Here is a 13,059-nt window from a genome sequence, read left to right as displayed (position 1 = left end):
TTAGTACAGGGCTTGGAACATAGGGAGTGCTTAACAAATAACACAATTATTACTAAAGGACAGTTTGCATATATTGACACAACTGTAGCTCAAGATACATACATTTGCCTTAAAGTGGAAGACAATCAAACTTAACCTATTCAGGTAACTTATTCATCTCTGAAAGTTTTAAATTGCCCTATTCAAGCTGTCTGGAGAGTTTCACACTTGAAAAAAGATACCACGTGGTTTTGGGAACAATTACAGAAATCAAATCCAGACTGTGTGGCCTAGTGGCAAGAGCAAGGACTTGAAAGTCAGAGGACATGGGTTCTAATCCTGACTCTGCCTCTTGTCTGCTATGAGACCTTGGGCGAGTCACTTAACTTCTCCCCCCCCCCCGCCCCGTTTAGACCGTAAGCCCGTCAAACGGCAGGGACTGTCTCTATCTGTTGCCGACTTGTTCATTCCAAGCGCTTAGTACAGTGCTCTGCACATAGTAAGCGCTCAATAAATACTATTGAATTCTCTGTGCCTAGTTACCTCTTCTGTAAAATGGGGATTAAGACTGTGAGCCCCATGTGGGACAACCTGATTACTCTGTTTCTTGTCTTACGCCATCGAGTCGTTTCCCACCCATAGCGACACCACAGACACATCTGTCGGAGAACGCCCCGTTCTCCATCTGCAATTGTTCTGGTAGTGGATCCATAGAGTTTTCTTGGTCAAAATACGGAAGTGGCTTACCTTTGCCACCCTCCATGCCATAAACCTGAGTGACTGCCCTTGACCCGTGCCTAGCGCGGGTGAGTTTAACATGTAGCAGATGGCCTGCCACTCGCTAGCCACTGGTCAAGCTAGGAATGGAAAGGACGGGCCTCTGTTCGACTCTCCCTCCTGTAGCCGAGACTGGTAGAAGACTGGAAACTCTCCAGATGTGGCCTTGAGGGGGGACCTTGTATCTACCCCAGAGCTTAGATCAGTGCTTGGCACATAGTAAGCACTTAATAAATGCCACTATTATTATTACTACCATGTTAATACGCTTCAAAAAGGATGCTAATTCAAGCAAAAATTCGACATGTCGCTTGTATCCTGATAGTTCATCCTCCTCCTCCTCCTCCTCCTCATCATTTCTTTTGTGCACAGAGAATTATATTAGGCATACTGGAAACTTGGAAAAATAAGGGAGATCTCTGCTCTCAAGCAACTGGAGCCCATCACTGGGCAAGGATTGTCTCTATCTGTTGCCGAGTTGTACATTCCAAGCGCTTAGTACAGTGTTCTGCACATAGTAAGTGCTCAATAAATACTATTGAATGAACTAACAAAACTCTGCTTAGTGTAAAATAACCAATTTTTGGTGACATTTGTTAAGGGCCTACTATGTGACAGACACTGTACTGAGCACTGGGGTACCTACCAGTTAATCAGGTTGAATACAGTCCATGTCCAACAATGGGCTCACAGTTTTAATTCCCCTTTAACAGATGAGGGAAGTGAAACACAGAGAAGTGAAATGACTTGGCCGCAGTCACACGGCAGACAAGTGGTGTACGTGGAATCAGAACCCAGGTCCTTCTGACTCTAAAGCCTGTCTATGCTCTATCTTCTAGACCATGTTGCTTCTCTATCGTCTGTTCGGGTGCTTTTTTCCAACTCCTGCTGGAATAAACAACCCTAAAACAACCACAAAGCAGAGCAACACTAGAAAGAGCAAAATTCAGTCCAAACTCTCTTTCTTCCCTTTGACTTTTCGGGATTCCATCCCGAGCATCTTTCTCTTTATGTCGCTCCCTTTGTTATCCCCTTTACTCAGTAGTTCAGGGTGGCTGGGCGGGTCTTGACAACTTGAAAAACGGTCTTCGGAATAATTACCGGTAGCACAGCAGGATGCCCAACACATTTTAATAAAGTGTGGGTTCTTAGAAAGGGAAATTTGAAAGAAACTTCTGTTGGCGTGCTGACACTCGGCAAACCTCGGAGCAGTTTATGGCATGAAAGAGTAGGAATCGTTGTGAGTGGGGAATGTCTGTTTACTGTTATATTGTACTCCCTCAAGAGCTTAGAACTGTGCTTTGCGCAGAGTAAGCACACAATAAATGCAATCGAACGAATGAAAATTGCTATAGCATCTTGTATCTTATCCAGGGAAAGATTGATTGGTAGCCAGCATCTTTTCTCCCATAATACAGTCAGTTGGGTCTGCATATGGAATGCCGGGGTTGGGTCCGTGGAGGCTGAGGCGGGTCCGGAGTAAAACTTCTTTCTGATGGGTCGGGGGGGACCGTGAGGTCGAAACTGACGGCTTGAACCACCGTGTCTGTAGGGGTTGGGAGCTATGAGTCAGGTCGGGTGGGGGTGGAGGGAGACGCCCAGTGACCGGAACGGTCGTCCTCCTCTTCCTGACCCCGATGGCCTGAACTGGCCCTATCTCCGGAGCAGAAGGCAGCAGAAGCCATCTTCACACGGGTTAGGTTTCTGGAAAGGGCATAGCTCCTTCTCCCCGATGACTCTCACCCGTAGACCTGTGGTTAACGTTGGTATTTGTTAAGCGCTTACTATGTGCCGAGCACTGTTCTAAGCGCTGGGGTAGACACAGGGGAATCAGGTCGTCCCACGTGGGGCTCACAGTCTTCATCCCCATTTTACAGATGAGGGAACTGAGGCACCCAGAAGTGAAGTGACTCGCCCAAAGTCACACAGCTGACAAGTGGCCGAGCCGGGATTCGAACCCATGACCTCTGACTCCAAAGCCCGTGCTCTTTCCACTGAGCCACGCTGCTTCTCTGGTTAATAAGAATAATAAGAATAATAGTAATGGTGGTATTTGTTAAGCGCTTACTATGTGCAAAGCACTGTCTAAGCCCTGGGGGATACAAGGTGATCAGGTTGTCCCATGTGGGGCTCACAGTTTTAATCCCTATTTTACAGATGAGGTAACTGAGGCACAGAGAAGTGAAGTGACTCGCCCAAAGTCACACAGCTGGCAAGCGGCGGAGCCCGGATTAGAGCCCACGACCTCTGACTCCCAAGCCCGGGCTCTTGCCACTGAGCCACGCTGCTTCTCCGACAGCGTGTCTTAATCGATAGAGCGCAGGCCTGGGAGTCAGAAGGGTTGTAGTCCCGGCTCTGCCGCGGGTCTGCTGTGTGACCTCGGGCGGGCCACAAGAAATGGCCCGACTAGAATTCAAATAATAAATCCAGTCGGAAGACAGGCTACCGTTTCCCGTCCTGGGTAAGGAGCGTGTGTGCCAAATGGTATAAGCTTTAAGGGAGGGGGAGTAGCCGTGACATTGAGGGAAGCCAGAATGAAGAGTGTTTTCCTGCTGAGAAGCAAACAGGATGTGTTTATCGACTGGAGGTGATCCCGGTGAAGGAAGTGTTGGCGAGCTTTGCGGTAGAGTCTGACATCTGTTATATCTGTGAGGATGAATGGTTCAAAGCCACGCTTCATCCATATGGATGTGCTAAGGAGAGCTTTCTGTTAGGAGCCGGGGGAAGAAAGAGTCAGGTAAACCGAATGGCCTTCCTCCCACTGATGCCGGGGTACCCTAGGAGGGGGGCAACTGTGGAAAGACAGCCGTCGGGGTCTCTGCGTTCGCCCCCTTCCCTTAGATCGTCCCCTCACAGGCTCGATTGCCTCGTAGGTCCTGCGGAACGTACAGACTTCCCTAACTCGTGTGTTTGAGACTCCATCTTATTCAAGTGAACAAAGAGTGACTCCATCTTAGAACACGCCGTGAACTCCGTATGCTCGTTTCAACCTCCAGGACCTTCGGAATCGGTCGATAAGGACGTGGCGCGCCCGTCACCGATCGCCGAGGACGTCTGAGCGCAGGAACATTGCTGCCTGTTCTTAGAGTATGTAAGTGACTCTCCTGCCATGCGTCATGCAGTTCGATCACGTGCGAAGCACGCGTGCTGCATCGACCGCATATAAAGACGCTCCGTGTCGTTTGGAAGTGAGTTGGCCTTGACTAGTAGAGGAAACTCTGCCCATCAACCACCGCTACTAACTAGCGCTAGAAGAAATAAGCTCGTCTCTGGCATACCCGCTTGAACACAACGCGGAGTCCTTGAAGTTTTCTTTGACACAACCCATAAAACGGGGTAAATAGTTTTCAAGCTATGCTTCTTTGAAGAAGGTTGTAGTCTATAATCTGCTTGGTGGAAACAAACTAGGGGAGGAGAGTAGCTTCCAAAATGCAGGGACAGTACCCTGCTCGTGGGCAGGGAACGTCTACCAACTCTGTTGTACTTTCCCGAGTGCTTAGTAGAGCGTTCTGCACATAGCAAGGGCTCAATTCATTCATTCAATAGTATTTATTGAGCGCTTACTATGTGCAGAGCACTGTACTAAGCGCTTGGAATGTACAAATCGGTAACAGATCGAGACAGTCCCTGCCCTCACGGTCTAATCGGGGGAGACGGACAGAGGAGAACAATGGCAATAAATAGAATCGAGGGGATGAATATCTCATTAAAACAATAGCAAATAGATAGAATCAAGGCGATGTACATTTCATTAACAAAATAAATAGGGTAATGAACAAAATAAATAGGATTGAGAAATATTATGCGATAGCTAACGGATGGGAAGAAATATTTCTGGCCTCTTGGGACTGAAGGCCATTCAATGAGGAAGGAATACCAGGCACGGGGACAAGAAACCTGCAGATTTGAGAAGCATCATGGTCTAATGGAAAAAATCACAGGCCTGGGAGTCAGGAGACCTGGGTTTTAATCCCATCTATATCACTTGTCTACTGTGTGTCCCCGGAGAAGTCACTTTGCTTCTCTGTCCCTCAATTTCCTCATCTATAAAATGGGGGCTCGATACCCCAGCGCTTAGAACAGTGCTCGGCACATAGTAAGCGCTTAACAAATACCAACATTATTATTATTATTATTACCTCCTCTCCCTTCCCCTTACACTGTGAGCCTTTTGTGAGCACTTACTATGTGTTAAACGAATGCCACGCTAATAAAAATAGTGATTACCATCACGAGCAATATGGAAAGGCGCAAGAGGAGAGATGGGACATCTACATGGATCTGTAGGTGAAGTCTAGGAGTTCCAGGTACTCCAAGGGCCAGGAGATAATGATGATGATGATAATAACAATAATAATAATAATAATAATTGTGGTATTTGTTAGGCACTTGTTATGTGCCGGACACTGCACTAAGCCTTACTCTGCACACAGTGAGCGCTCAAAAAATATGATCGAATGAATGAACTAGGTCCATTGAAGATTGATGAGCCAGTCTGTTCCACCACCATCAGACCTGAACTACTAAGTTTAGTCTTTTGCATATGTATTAGCCATCCCAAACTGTGTCCTGAGAAAATGGCTTCGCGTTTCAGCGGAATAACTGAGGCTATATTTCCTAGACACAAAATAAGCTCCACAGTCCACATGGGGAAGGTCTGATGGTCAAAGCGGTATTTTGAGCACCAAACGCTTGAAAATAGAGTCAATATTGTTTTTATTAAATGCTTGCTCACGGCTCATGACTATGATCTAAAAAAAAAATACATTTAGCCTTCTGAATGCAGAGGTAATCGGAATTCATTCAAGTGGGTTGACTCACCGAGGTCTGACATCAAAGGGCAATATGGCTTGATTGATACCACTCAAATGACAATATTGTTTGAAGAAATGTAGTCAGAAGTCTGGCAATTTAAAGGCTGTAAAAAGTTACAAGAGATGTGAGTGCAGTGTTCCATACTGATTTCCTACCTACAAGACTATATATTACGGAACTGGCAGTAACTTGCCAATCTTGTCTCCCAGATGCACACTGTCTGAAAGGAAAGGGAGGAAGAAAATCTGGCGGCGGGTTTCCTGGGGTGTTATTATTCAGTGGGGCATTAAAAATACAATAGTCAAGAACTCATTCTCCATTATGTTCCTCGTGAAGGATGACAGATTTTCACTTTTTTGGTTAAAATTAAGTGGCATCTCAAATTTGGAACGTTAATAAGCACTGGGAACCTTTTTCCTTGTTACTGCGTTGGGATCGTAGGTCTGAATTTTATGAATGGAAAATGATTTTCAACCGTTTTTGTTGAGTTCTTTGGCAAAATTTCAAGTCCTGGCATTACGTGTTGACTTTTTCCAAAAACAAAATGTCAGCATTTTGTTTTCCTCCTTTCCCACCTGCGATATCTCAGAAAGCTTAGCTACCGTAGTTACTTCTCCCTGATGTTCCAAAATCAATGATGAAGCATCATCCTGGGGGAAACAAAGACATGCGGGTTGGGGAAGAGAGTCTTGCTACTGTCAATTTATATTTCCCAAATCTTTCCCGCGCTTCCACCCTCAAAGCATAAAGCAAAACGTAAAATGCCCAACTAAAACACTCCACAAACCAAGCAATACAGGCATAGCTGTAGAAGGCAAAAATCACACTGACAAAAAGGATGCCCCGTCCCAGGGTCGCACCTGGGGAGTTTCCAATAACTCTGCCAGTCTCGGCTATGGGAGGGAGAGTCAAGCGGAGGCCTGTCCATTCCATTCCTAGCTTGGCCAGTGGCTAGCGGGTGGAAGGCCGTCCGCTACAAGTCAAAACTCACCCGTGCTGGGCAGCAGCGACGTGGGAGAGAGTCGAGGGCGGAGGCTCGGGTTCGCTGAGCGGAAGGAGGTGAAGGTAAACCGCTTCCAGATTTTTACCCAGAAAACTCTATGAGTACACTTCCAGAACGAACGCAGATGGAGAGCCGGGCGTTCTGGAAGAGAGGTGTCCATGGCGTTGCTATGGGTCGGAAAGCACTCGACGGCGTGACAAGACAAAAAAAGGATGCGGTTAAAGGACGGAGGAAATGCAGCTTGGATAGACTGGCAAGGGAAAAGAGCGTCCTAGAGGAAAGAACATGGACCTGGGAGTCAGAGGACCTGGGTTCTAATCCAGACTCCACCCCTCGTCCGCTATGTGACCTTGGGAAAGTCATTTAACTTCTGTGTGCCTCAGTTACCTCACCTGTCAAATGGGGTTTAAGACTGTCAGCCCCTTGTAGGACATGGACTGTGTCCAACCTGATTAGCTTATGTGCTAAGACTCCGGTGCTTAGTACAATGCCTGGTATAGTGGTCGTCTTGTCTCGTGCCATCAAGTCGTCTCCGACCCGCAGCTACGCGATGGACGCATCTCTCCCAGGATGCCTCACCTCCATCTGCAATTGTTCCGGCAGTGGATCCGTAGAGTTTTCTTGGTAAAAGTACAGAAGCGGTTTACCGTCGCCTCCTTCCGCGCAGTCAACTCGAGTCTCCGCCCTCGACTCTCTCCAGTGCTGCTGCCGCTGCCCAGAATAGGTGAGTTTTGACTTGTGGCAGATTGCCTTCCATCTACTAGCCACTGGCCAAGCTAGGAATGGAATGGCTACGCCTCCGACTGACTCTCCCTCCTGTAGCCGAGACTGGTAGAATACTGGGATCTGTATCGCCACTAATAAATGAGGTATTATTACCGTGATATTGTACTCTCCCAAATGCTTAGTACAGTGCTCTGCACAAGTGCTCACTAAACACAATTAGCTGACTGACTGGTTAAAGAGGTAGGTCCTGAAATAGAAGCATTTTAGTCGGGCAATAGTCCCTCAGCTATAATCAGGAGACGTGGGGTGGAAACCCCCAGGAATGAGTTGGGATATTGTTTTTCAAACACCATGAAAGATGGAAGGAAGCCCAAAAGGGGGCTGTAAAATTCCAAATCCCAAATCCCATTCGTGTAACAGGAGATAAGTCTTTTGCAGGCAGGTGTGGACCCTGGTGTGTCTCTCAGCATAAGTGCAGAAACTTCCCATCAAAAAATGTCCACCACCAGAAACACGTGAATGTTCAAGGCGGAGGTCTCAGGATGTTTGCATGGGGGAAATGCATCTTTCAGTCATCGCTTCCAGGAGGCCTTCCCCGTTTAAGCCCTCTTTTTCCCAGCTCGCTTTTCCTTCTGTGTCGTCTGCGCACCTCAATCTGTGACCTTTGGACACTTGATATTCTCCCCACCCCCAATCCCCCGGCCCTTATGTACGTATCTTTAAATTACATATTATGAATTATGTATTCATATTCATATCTGACTCCCCCTCTAGATTGTAAACCCGTTATGGGCACTGGACATGTCTGCTAATTCTGTTGGACTGTACCATCCCTAGTGCTTAATACAGTACTCTGCACCTAGTATGTCCTCAATTAATATCGTGGATTGAATGATTGATTGATTGATTGATTGATTGATGCAATAAGGCCCATGGCCATTGGCCTCATTTTCTAGCTTTGATCTGTAGCTGGTCCGTCTCCAGTCCGGGAACCTTTATATCTGTTTTTTCATTTTAGAATTTGAGCCTCTCTGGACCTCGGCTTCCGCCTCCGTGTTTGGCAGCTTGGAGGGGGCGCTCCTATTGACCGAAGGAGGGGAGGGGGAGAAACACAACGGCTCTGGGGCAAGGAGAGGGTCAAGAGTTTCTGGCAAACGTGCTCTGGGGTGTGAGGATTTCTGTAAAAAGCTTCGCATGATGTCATAACATTCTTTACAGTCTTTATTATTGCAGCCTCCTTGCTGACCTCCCTGCCTCCTCTCTTCACTCCAGTCCACACTTCACGCTACTGCCCATATCATTTTTTTCTGAAAAAACCTTCAGTCCATGTCTCCCCACTCCTCGAGCACCTCCAGGGGTTGCCCATCCACTTCCACATCAAAGAGAAACTCTTGTCAGCTGTGTGACTGTGATCAAGTCACTTCACTTCTCTGTGCCTCAGTTCCCTCATCTGTAAAAGGGAGATGAAGACTGTGAGCCTCATGTGGGACAACCTCATTCCCCTGTATCTACCCCAGCACTTAGAACAGTGAGGGAACTGAGGCACAGAGAAGTTAAGTGACTTGCCCACAGTCACACAGCTGACAAATGGCAGAGCAGGGATTCGAACCCATGACCTCTGACTCCCAAGCCCGGGCTCTTTCCACTGAGCCACGCTGATTCCACCACTGAGCCACGCTGCTTCCCGGGAACCCTCCAGGTTTGGGCCTACTGCCAGTGAAACCTAGTGGAAAAAGCACGGGTGTGGGAGTCAGAGGACCTGGGTTCTAATTCAGGTTCTGCCGTTTCTCTGCCGCTGACCTTGGAGAAGTCACTCGACGTCTCTGGGCCTCAGCTTCCTCATCTGTAAGACGGGAATTTCAATGACCTTGGAGAAGTCACTCGACGTCTCTGGGCCTCAGCTTCCTCATCTGTAAGACGGGAATTTCAATGACCTTGGAGAAGTCACTCGACTTCTCTGGGCCTCAGCTTCCTCATCTGTAAGATGGGAATTTAATTAATGCCTGCTCCCCCTCCTACTTAGGCTGTGAGCCCCATGTGGGACAGGGACTGTGTCCATCCTGATTAGCTTGTATCTCCCCCAGTCAATCAGTGGTATTTACTGAGTGCTTTCTATGTAGAGAGGACTGTACTAAGTGCCTGGGAGAGTAAGAATAATGCTTTACTTTCCTAGAGCGCTTTATTATTACCAAAGCGCTCTCACATTAATTGGTTCATTTCAGCCCTCACAACAACTCTGTTAGGTAAGGAGAGTAGGCAGGTGTTATTATTATCCCCATTTTATAGGTGGGGAAACTGAGGTACAGGGAAGTTAAATGACTACAGGGAAGTTGAACGACTTGCCCGGTGTCACGCTGCGGGTTAGCGGCACAGCTCAGACTCGAACGCGGGTCCCTCGGCTTCTAGACCAACACCCGATCATCTCGCCACAGCACTCGCCCTGATGCAACGGAGTTGGTATCCCAGTGCTTAGCACTTAGTGAACTTTCAACAAATACCATTGTTTTTATCATTATTATTAATTTCAGCCAACCGAGTCACCTGGAGCATTGGTATGGAAACCTAGATCTAGCTCCTTCTACCTCTCTAGGGGCAAGTGGTGGTGTGACCTAATAATAATAATAATAATAATTACGGTATTTGTTAAGCACTTACTATGTGCCAGGCACTGTTCTAAGTGCTGGGGTAGATACAAGCTAACTGGATTGGACACAGTCCCGGTTCCATTCGGGGCTCACAATCTAAATGCCCATTTTACTGATGAGGAAACTGAGGTACAGAGAAGGGAAGTGACTTGACCAAGGTTATACAGCTGACAACTGGCAGAGCCAGGATTAGAACCCATGCCCTTCTGATTCCCAGGCCCATGCTCTAGTGAAGGAGTCCGGATCTGAGTATCAGGAAGCCACGATTCTGGTCCCAGTTCTGCTGTTGGACTGTTGGGTCCCTTTGGAAAAAGGCACCTTAAATTTTCTGAGCCTCCTTTACCTCATCTGGAAAATGGGGGTAATAAACTTTTCTCTCCTTACCTCAGAGACGGTGAGCCCCGCATGGGCTCGCGACCCAGACTCCTCTTTCGTCTACCCCACCGACTAGTTCAGCCCTCTGCATATAGTATGAACCTATCGAGTCAGAGGTCATGGGTTCGAATCCCGGCCCGGCCACTCGTCAGCTGTGTGACTTCGGGCAAGTCACTTAACTTCTCGGTGCCTCAGTTCCCTCATCTGTAAAATGGGGATTAAGACTGTGAGCCCCACGTGGGACAACCTGATTCCCCTGGGTCTACCCCAGCGCTTAGAGCAGTGCTCGGCACATAGTAAGCGCTTAACAAATACCGACATTATTAATATTAATATCACGATCATTACTAGCTTAGGCGCCAGGTGGGAAGGCAAACGGAAAGAAAGAGCCAGGTGGTGAAGAGGAAACAACTTTGAAGAGAGTAGTTAGCGTGGCTCAGTGGAAAGAATCCGGGCTTGGGAGTCAGAGGTCCTGGGTTCGAATCCCAGCTCTGCCCCTTGTCAGCTGCGTGACTGTGGGCAAGTCACTTCGCTTCCTCTGTGCCTCAGCTACCTCATCTGTAAAAGGGGGATGAAGACTGTGAGCCTCACGTGGGACAACCTGATTCCCCTGTGTCTCCCCCAGCGCTTAGAACAGTGCTCTGCCCATAGTAAGCGCTTACCAAATACCGACATTATTATTATTATTATTATTCGTTAGGAAAGTCAATCAGCCAAATTCGTTGAGCGCTTACTGTGTGCACTGTACTTGGGAGAGTACAACACGACTTAGCGGACACATTCCCTGCCCACAACGAGCTTACGGTCTAGAGGGAGCTTACAGAGGGGGTAGATGGACCAACTCCCCTCTCAGGATCGCACCTGTAGAGTTTCCAGTCGACTACCAGTCTCGACTACGGGAGGGGGAGTCAAGCAGAGGCCCGTCCGTTCCATTCCTAGCTTGGCCAGTGGCTGGCGAGTGGGAGGCCATCGGCTACGGGTCCAAACTCACCCGTGCTGGGCGGCGGTGGCACGGGAGAGAGTCGAGGGTGGAGACTCCAGTTTGCTGCTCGGAAGGAGGCGACGGTAAATAGGACTTCTAAAGGTTTACAAAGAAAACTACGGATACACCACCGGGACGATCGCAGAGGGCAGTGGGGCGTTCTGGGAGAGAGGTGTCCACGGCCTCGCTGTGGGTCGGAGACGACTCGACGGCCTGAGACCGTGACAGGTGGGTGACAGTGGGAAGCCCGAGGAAGTTGGGCTTGGAAGGAAGTTGGGAAAAGCCTCGCTGGACCGGCTAGTGATTGTATCGGTGAAGAGCATCTTAAAAATTCAGTAAAGAAGAAAAGAAGGGATCAAACAATAGTATTTATCAGTTGTTATTTTGTTAATGACATGTACATCGCCTTAATTCTATTTATTTGCTATCGTTCTAATGAGACGTTCGTCCCCTCGATTCTATTTATTGCCATTGTTCTCGTCTGTCCGTCTCCCCCGATCGGACCGTAAGCCCATCAAAGGGCAGGGACTGTCTCTATCTGTTACCGATTTGTACATTCCGAGCGCTTAGTCCAGTGCTCTGCACGTAGTAAGCGCTCGACAAATACTATTGAATGAATGAATGTTTTCTATGAGCAGAGTGCTCTTTTAAGTGCTTGGGAGAGGACAACACAATAGAGTTGGTAGACATAATCGCTGCCCACAGCGCGCTTACCGTTTAGAGGGGGAGACAGATATTAATATTAATAAATAAGTTTCAGATATTTACTTAAATGCTGTGGAGCTGAGGGTGGGGTAGCACTAAATGCCCAAAGGGCATAAATCCAAGTGCAGCCTACCGAGATAGGTAGATGCAGCCTAAAAAAATTAAAAAAAAGTCTTACATCCTGAACAAGGCAAAGGTTTATGACTTTCGCTTTCAAACTGAAGACAGCGAGGCTCCAGTAAGATAAAAAGCGAGAAGTGAATAAACTGTTAGATTGAGGACAAATTGAATAAATTGAGATGTCTCAAAATTAATTGACCAGTTCCATTCATCTATTGTGAAAAAAAAAGTAAAATCAAATCATCTATTTTCTTAGTTGTCAGAGAAATAATTAGACAAGGAACAGCCTACAGGATTTTTTTTTTTTTTTTTGTCAAGAAAAAGTAGGTTCAATCAGTCATCTTCCTCCCCGGGAGAGTGAAAGAGGAACAGCCTCTAGAGAGCTGCACCGGCCTAGATTTCACCTAGAGCCCAGCCCACGTCTGCCGTGAACTCTAAACCCGAACCCTGAACTTCAAAAAGAATTCAAAGAGGGAAGGGCCCCTTAAATCTCGGCTCTGCCTCGTGACCGAGTTCCAGGTTTCCGTTTCTTCCCCAGGTAATTGATGAGACCATATTTTTTGGCATTCTAAGTGCGATGGCGATGGAACTTCCTGAGAGCAAAGTCAGTCGTCCTACAGGAAGGCATTAAAGGAGGAAGAAACACGGTTATGAGTGACAGATCTAGTCCCCATCCGGCATCCCATTCCTCTAAATGGAAGCACTCGTAAAGATGTCATCTTTGGTGACAGTAATGGCAGCAGTAGGGGCAGAAAAGAAAAAAACCGGTCAAAAGCAGACCTCCCTCACTGCTATTTTTGACGCCGCCACAGGTCGCTCTCTACAGCTTTCGTTTCTTCGCAGCACTCGTCTTGCCAAATCAGAGAACTGGAGAAATCGCTGGGGAGTAGCCTGGGGCGGTGATAGAAGAAAATAGCTGTCGCTGCGGCAGC

At 47.6% G+C, this 13,059-nt stretch overlaps 1 non-coding gene across 1 annotated transcript; it reads left to right on the top strand.

Moving 5' to 3' along the window:
• The first annotated feature begins 6,413 nt into the window (after positions 1–6,413).
• On the top strand, positions 6,414–6,552 carry LOC114811909. Its single transcript, XR_003759604.1, has one exon. It is a non-coding gene; the product is annotated as a small nucleolar RNA SNORA7 (small nucleolar RNA).
• The last annotated feature ends 6,507 nt before the right edge of the window (positions 6,553–13,059 follow it).

This window comes from Ornithorhynchus anatinus, chromosome 4 (genome assembly GCF_004115215.2).
Source record: "Ornithorhynchus anatinus isolate Pmale09 chromosome 4, mOrnAna1.pri.v4, whole genome shotgun sequence".
Classification (NCBI taxonomy): Eukaryota; Metazoa; Chordata; class Mammalia; order Monotremata; family Ornithorhynchidae; genus Ornithorhynchus; species Ornithorhynchus anatinus.
Note: the sequence above shows the minus strand (reverse complement) of the source record. Positions and strands in the feature narration are given on the sequence as shown.